This window comes from Curcuma longa, chromosome 2 (genome assembly GCF_044706935.1).
Source record: "Curcuma longa cultivar G26 ecotype Majalengka, Jawa Barat chromosome 2, ITB_CL_G26_1.1, whole genome shotgun sequence".
NCBI lineage: Eukaryota > Viridiplantae > Streptophyta > Magnoliopsida > Zingiberales > Zingiberaceae > Curcuma > Curcuma longa.
The window spans coordinates 4,767,778-4,774,428 of record NC_133862.1 but is presented as its reverse complement, the minus strand read 5'-3'; the positions used below and the strand labels follow the sequence as shown (position 1 = coordinate 4,774,428).

At 35.1% G+C, this 6,651-nt stretch overlaps 1 pseudogene; it reads left to right on the top strand.

Moving 5' to 3' along the window:
- LOC141821454 (uncharacterized) lies at nt 1-910 on the top strand (annotated as a pseudogene).
- The last annotated feature ends 5,741 nt before the right edge of the window (nt 911-6,651 follow it).

Sequence of the window (6,651 nt, the reverse complement as noted above, 5' to 3'; positions counted from 1 at the left end):
ATGCAGAAAACACGAAGTTGGATGTATAACAAGAATTTACCTGAACGTCGAGGATTAACCGATGAATTTATTGCGAGATTAGAACAATTTATTGAGTTTGCAACAAATCAGGTCAATTTTATGGATGGAGATAAGATAAGATGTCCATGCAGAAAGTGTCACAATGGCAAATTTTTACCAAGTAATAAAGTACAAGAACATCTTTGTAGATTTGGTTTCACACCCAATTACTATAATTGGACTTCTCACGGTGAACCGTTCATATCAGATGAAGATTATGGACAAAATATACAATACTCAGGCATGGGAGATCAGAGTTATTATATAGATCAATTAAATCCATATCAGAGGATGGTAAGTGATGCTGGGGGTCAGAATTTATTTCCTGAATCAAGCGGTCCAAGTTCAAGTTTTCCTCCAATGGAATCTCAAATGTTTACTTCTTATGCTTATGCAACACCGTTGAATCAGACACAAATACCAGGAGTTGAAGAAAATTTGAATAATGAAACATATCTGAAATGGCAGGAAATGTTGAGTGCTGCAGATGAACCATTGTGGCCTGGTTGTGACAATCACAGTAAATTATCTGTTACAGCAAGATTGTTGAATGTCAAAGCAGAACATAATGTGTCTGAAGATTGCTTTAATGATTTTGTTCAAGTTATGGGGGAGGCACTGCCACGTGATCACATAATGCCCAATGATTATTATGATATGAAAAAACTCGTCAAAGACTTAGGTCTTCCAGTTGAAAGAATTGATGTTTGCAGAGAGGGTTGTATGTTATATTGGGGTGATGATGAAAATGCAGAAATTTGTAAATTCTATAATCAAGATCGATACAAACCTACCAGAAGGAGTCAACAACGACGTAAAGCATACACTCAGTTGTTTTATTTGCCTTTGACGCCTAGGCTACAAAGACTTTATGCATCAAAAGTCACTGCTGAACACATGACCTGGCATGCAACTCATCAAACAGAAGAGGGTTTAATGTGTCATCCATCAGATGGACTTCAGTGGAAAAATTTTGATAGAACACATCCTGAATTTGCAAAGGAAATACGAAACATTCGGTTAGGTCTTTGTGTTGATGGATTTGCTCCATTTGGTAAATCAGGAAGAAATTATTCTTGTTGGCCAATTATTGTAACTCCGTATAATCTTCCACCTGGAATGTGCATGAAAACACCACATATGTTTTTAACATTGGTTGTGCCTGGTCCAAAAAATCCGAAGAAGTTAATAGATGTTTATATGCAACCATTGATTTCAGAGCTGAAACAATTATGGGATCAAGGTTGCCCTACTTATGATGTGCATACTGGTAAGATGTTTACAATGAAGGCTGTACTTCTTTGGACCATAAATGATTTTCCTGCTTATGGTATGCTATCAGGATGGAGTACCGCTGGCCTTTTAGGATGTCCAATATACTTTGGAAATCATTATTTCCTCTAAATAAGCAATCTGCTGCTTTGCCCTTTCTTTGATCATGCAGAATTAATTGGTTCAAATCTTCTTCTAACTCTTTTTCAAGTTCATCTTCTGGCCCTTTCCTTAGGATGTCTAATTCTGTCTGCAATCTCTGAACATATTGTAAGTAAGAAATATAATTAAGCAATTCTGGGATTAATGATTTACCATCAAACCTCACTGGTGGTGGTGCTTCCACTTTAACTTCCAATCCCAAATAGTAGTCTGCACAAGGTGTACAAACTGTTAATAAGCATACCTGGTAATGTCCTCTAGCTCTTTGGCTAGTATTAGATCCACAGAATCTGCATCGGATATGTTGAACACTGATTTCAGTATTGATTACCCATGTATGCTCGCATTTATATTGCTCTTCAGGAATATCCACTTGTACTTGCCATCCAGTCTCTTTGCCCAATAGAACAAATAATGTTTCTGGCAGAATATTGGTAGCAGAAATACAATGCTGTTCTGTTGCTGTTTCTCCTTCCGAAACACTGCATATAACATCAGAGTCACTTTCTTCTGGATCAACAGAGACTACATCAAACTCTTCTGGTAAGTTCTAACTCTTCAAGCATTGCTATTCTTTCTTTGTTTCCTACTTTGTTTCTGCATTCCCTTGCAAAGTGACCTTCTTCACCACATATGAAACATTTGCACTTCCGCACCCTTGTTCTGTCATTTTGATATTTCTTCTTGATTACCCTAACATGGGTCTTATGTGGTTTGCCTTTATAGGTTTGGGCCTTTCTAAGCCCAAATCGCCTTTTTCTGGATTATGCATAAGGCCTGGTAGGGGACTTGAGAGCAGAATTGGTAGTCCTTCGCACTTCTCTGCAAAACAACTTGCTTGCACATTTCCAGCATTTCTTGATTTGCATGATAAATTCTAGGAAGAATACCAATTGTATTTCCTTTGTGTCTTTCTTGAAATCTCTTCTCTAAATATTCTCTGATTAAAGGCGGCATCTTCTTGTAAAACTTTGTTGACAACTCTTCATTCATAAAGGCTCTTCCAGTCTTGGCTGCAAGCTCTTTATACATGTTCATATAGGTATTTAAATCTCTTGTATTATGACATACCAACCTTTCTAAATCAAGGTAGGCCTGATTTTGCTCCGCCGTTGATCCTGAAGCGGGATCTTCAAGAGTAAACATCCTCCTTATTTGAGAGAGAACATTCTGCGTTTCATTTGCTGAGTTGACCAATTTATCATACTGGTCAGGAAACATCATTCGCCATTGAATAAAATACTTTTTCTCTGTTTCTCCAAGAAGGTTTTCTATAAACTGGACTTTGGTTCTTTTATCAGTCCAAATCTTTGAGTCCACCACATTTGTTGTTATGGATTCCCACCTGGAAATCACATCATTATACAAACTTATATTTGTGGGCAACACAAGCATCGCACTTGTTTGCTGTTGTGCTGATGGAAGTGTCCACTGTTCCGAATTATATGCTCCTCGTATTTTTCCCAGCTTCGCCCCCATATAATTCATGTTCCCATAAGGATTAGAGGTGGCTGATTTTTCAGTGGTTGGAGCATATTGAGGAGGGCCCATCATAACATCCTCTGGTGGATTGTATGCTGCGGATGATGCAGTTGAAGCTAGAACCTTTTGCACCATTTGAACTGGATAATCCGTCGTGAGATCCAGCTCGAGATGAGCTATTTGAATTTCCTCATCCTGTTGTAAATTAGTTTCAGCAGAAAAATAAGAATCAGAATCAGAGTCATACCCACCACCTTCCGTGGAGAATGGGTTGACCCATTCTTCTTCTGTATCATAAACAAGATCTTCGCCATTTAGAAAGGCCACTGTTTCATCATCTTCACTAATCCAACCATAACAAGGCTGGCGTTGGTTCTGAACATTAGAAGTTCCTTCACCATCTTCATCGTCCCAGCTTGGTTTTGTTGCTGGTACAAAATCAATATATTCAGGAGGGTTATATTTCACCATATAATCATACTTGCCACTAGGTTGTCCCAAGGTATCCCAAATATCCTTTTGCATAGATTGGCTTTCCTGATGATTAATAGCCAAAATATGCTCTTTCCCAATCCAATCCATAAGCATCTGATCATATTCATCTAATGCTGGTTCAATTAAGTCAATTTCATTTTTACCATCCGGATTTTCTGGTGGACACAGATTCTCCATAATTACATTCCATTCTGATGAACCAATGGATAATTGACTTGTGGAGGCTTGATTCTCAACAGAGGTAGATCCAAACCCACGAGTTCCGCGTTGTGTTTCTGATATGAATTTCCCTACCTCAACCTTGAATAAAGGTTTTTAGCCTGCCATTAAGCTTAGTAACTTGCTCTGATACCAAAATAGAGGATCGACTTTCCGAAAATTTGAATAAAAATTCAAGAACTCTGCTTAGAATTTTATTCTTCCAGAAAGGTTTACAAACTCTAAGGCAGGATGAAAACTCACAAACTCACAAACTCAAACTCGCAAACTTCAGAATAGATCACTTGGTAGTGCTCAAGTGTGTCTAAACTGATTATACAAGCACACTTATATAAGCGAGAAGAGATTGTGATATGCATGAAACGGGTGCTCATTGGGCCCCATCGTCCTTCATACTTATCACTCTCTGTCTGCCAAATACATTCCTTCACTCCTAAGGAATAACAGCTGTAACCACTTTGAGCGGCTCCCCGGGGCTCAACTCTTAGTGCCAGCGACTAAAGTAACAAAGTCACTTCCTTAGGTAGACTTCTCACCTATCAAACATTCAGTTTAGACTTTCCCTTGTCTAATTTCTAGTTAAAACTAGTCATTTCTTTAGGTAGACTTCTCACCTGTCAAACATCCAATTTGGACTTTACCTTGTCTAACCTCTAGTTAGGATTTCTTCTAACCTATAACTAGGACCGCCTATCCTCTAACTAGGACTTCCTTGCCTAATCTTCTAGATCAGGACTTCTCCTAGCTTCCAATTAGGACTGCCTAGCCTCCAACTAGGACTTCCTTGTCCAATTCTCCAGATCAGGACTTCCTCTACTTAACCTCCAACTAGAACTTATCCTGCCTAGCCTCAACTAGGACTTCCATACCTGGTCTAATCGATTAGGACTTCTCATTAGTCTTCTGGTCAAATTGACCTGACTAAATTTCATTCATTTCCCAACATTAGGTTATGTTTGAATCAACTTTTGGTCAAATTGATCAGATCTAAGTGTATTGTCAAACATCGAAACTCTAGGGTCAGAGCTAGTGCTCATCGCACCAACAATCTCCCTCTTTTTTATGTTTGACAATTTCTTAAATTAATTCAGGTTAGGATTTAACAATTTGGGAAAATTATATATTTTTAACTTAAGTCCCTTCTCCGCCTTTTCACACATCAAAAAGATTGATTATTTTTTCTTATGCATCAACAATAATAGTAATGCCTTATGGTCACAACTTAGTCTTGACAGTTCTTGAAAGACCATAGTAGTTTTCACAAATAATTTTGTAAAATAATTTTTCAAAATGATTTTCAAAATAGGTTTTAAAGGACTTTTTCAAAATATTTCATAATAGTTTTTCAATAGAATTTTTCAAGATTCTCAAAATAATTTTGCAAATAATTTTTAAATTAATTTTTCAAAAGATTTTCAAATGAGTTTTGAAAGAATTTTTCAAACATAAATTTTGAAATGATTTTTAAAATAGTTTTTCAAGAGTATTTTTAAAAATAGATTTTGAAATAATGTTTAAAGTATTTCTAAAATAGATACATTTTGAAAAACTATTTATTATCCTTTTAAATCAAGAATCTTTTCTTTAACTTGACACGTCGTTAGGGCTCTTTGTTAACCACAAAACAATCTCTCTATGTGTTTTAGGGTTTGACTCAAATCAAAAGGATAATGGATAATATTTAAAATAATTTTGAATCACATTTTGAAATGCTTTTCAAAGATTTTTAAAATATTTTTTAAATATCTATAAAAATTAATTTTGAAGGGTTTGTATAAAAATTAATTTGGAAATAGTTTTGCTCCTTCGATTTAGACCTCCCCCTAAATTTGACACTTTCTTAGGGCTCCTTGTTGATTACAAGGCAAACTCCCAAAGTGTTTTAGAGGTAAATCTAAATCAATAGAGCAAATAATGTGTTTTAAGGGTTGTTCCAAGTTAAAAGCATAATTTTTAAAATATTTTGCAAACTATGAGTTTTCAAAAGATATATATTTTTTAAAATAGTTTTTCATAAATGTCTATTAAAAATCAGGTCTTTCAGGAATACCCTCCTCTCAGTTAGACACTCTTAGGACATCTTTGTTAATCACAAGGATTTTCTGCCTATATGTCTTAGGGTTCTTAGACGTAGTGTTGACTTAGAGGTTTATGTTTAAGTGTTGGTCAACCAATTTTCAAATATATAATGTTTTGAAAACTATAGCATAAATACACACAACAAGTATGAATTTCAAGTAAATATCAAAATTTTCAAAAATAATTTTAGAAAATAGTTAAATACTTTTTAAAAGTATTTTTCAAAATTTTATACTTTAATTATCCTTATCATCTCACCTATTTTAAGTGCCTCAGTACATGATATACAAGGGTTACTTTAAGAGTTTTATGAGATGATTTATCAATTTTCTCTTTATTAATTTTAAGTTAAGTTCTAATGAGTATTTGACTTTGTGTTAGATTCAAGTTTAACTATCAATTAATTAAGTCTACATTTCAAAAATCGACTTCCAGGTCGTGGCAGGCAGGGACCTTCTTGGTTATCGGAACGACTACTTTTTTAGACAAAGTCTTTTTAAGAAATTATGATCTTAATCAACTTTTTGAGAAATCTTGGTCTAACTAGTCTAGGATGTGGTGAGGTAGCTTCAGTTAGGTCAACTTAACTAAGCAGACCAAGTAAGGTACTTTTTACCCCACTTGACTACCTAGATCAAGCTTCCTTAACGTATTATCATCTCGTTTTACTATGGTACTATGTTGGGCAAGTATGAAACATTCAACTAACCGTTCTAACTTAAGCAATAAGTACATGATGACATGACATATTTGTGCAAAGAAAAATTAAAACATGTGCATGTACATAACAGTTATGTATGAGTCAAACAATTCAAGTAATTTTTTAAAATTTTTAATAATGTATCAAATTTTTGATTTGATACATTTTGTATGGACCTACGA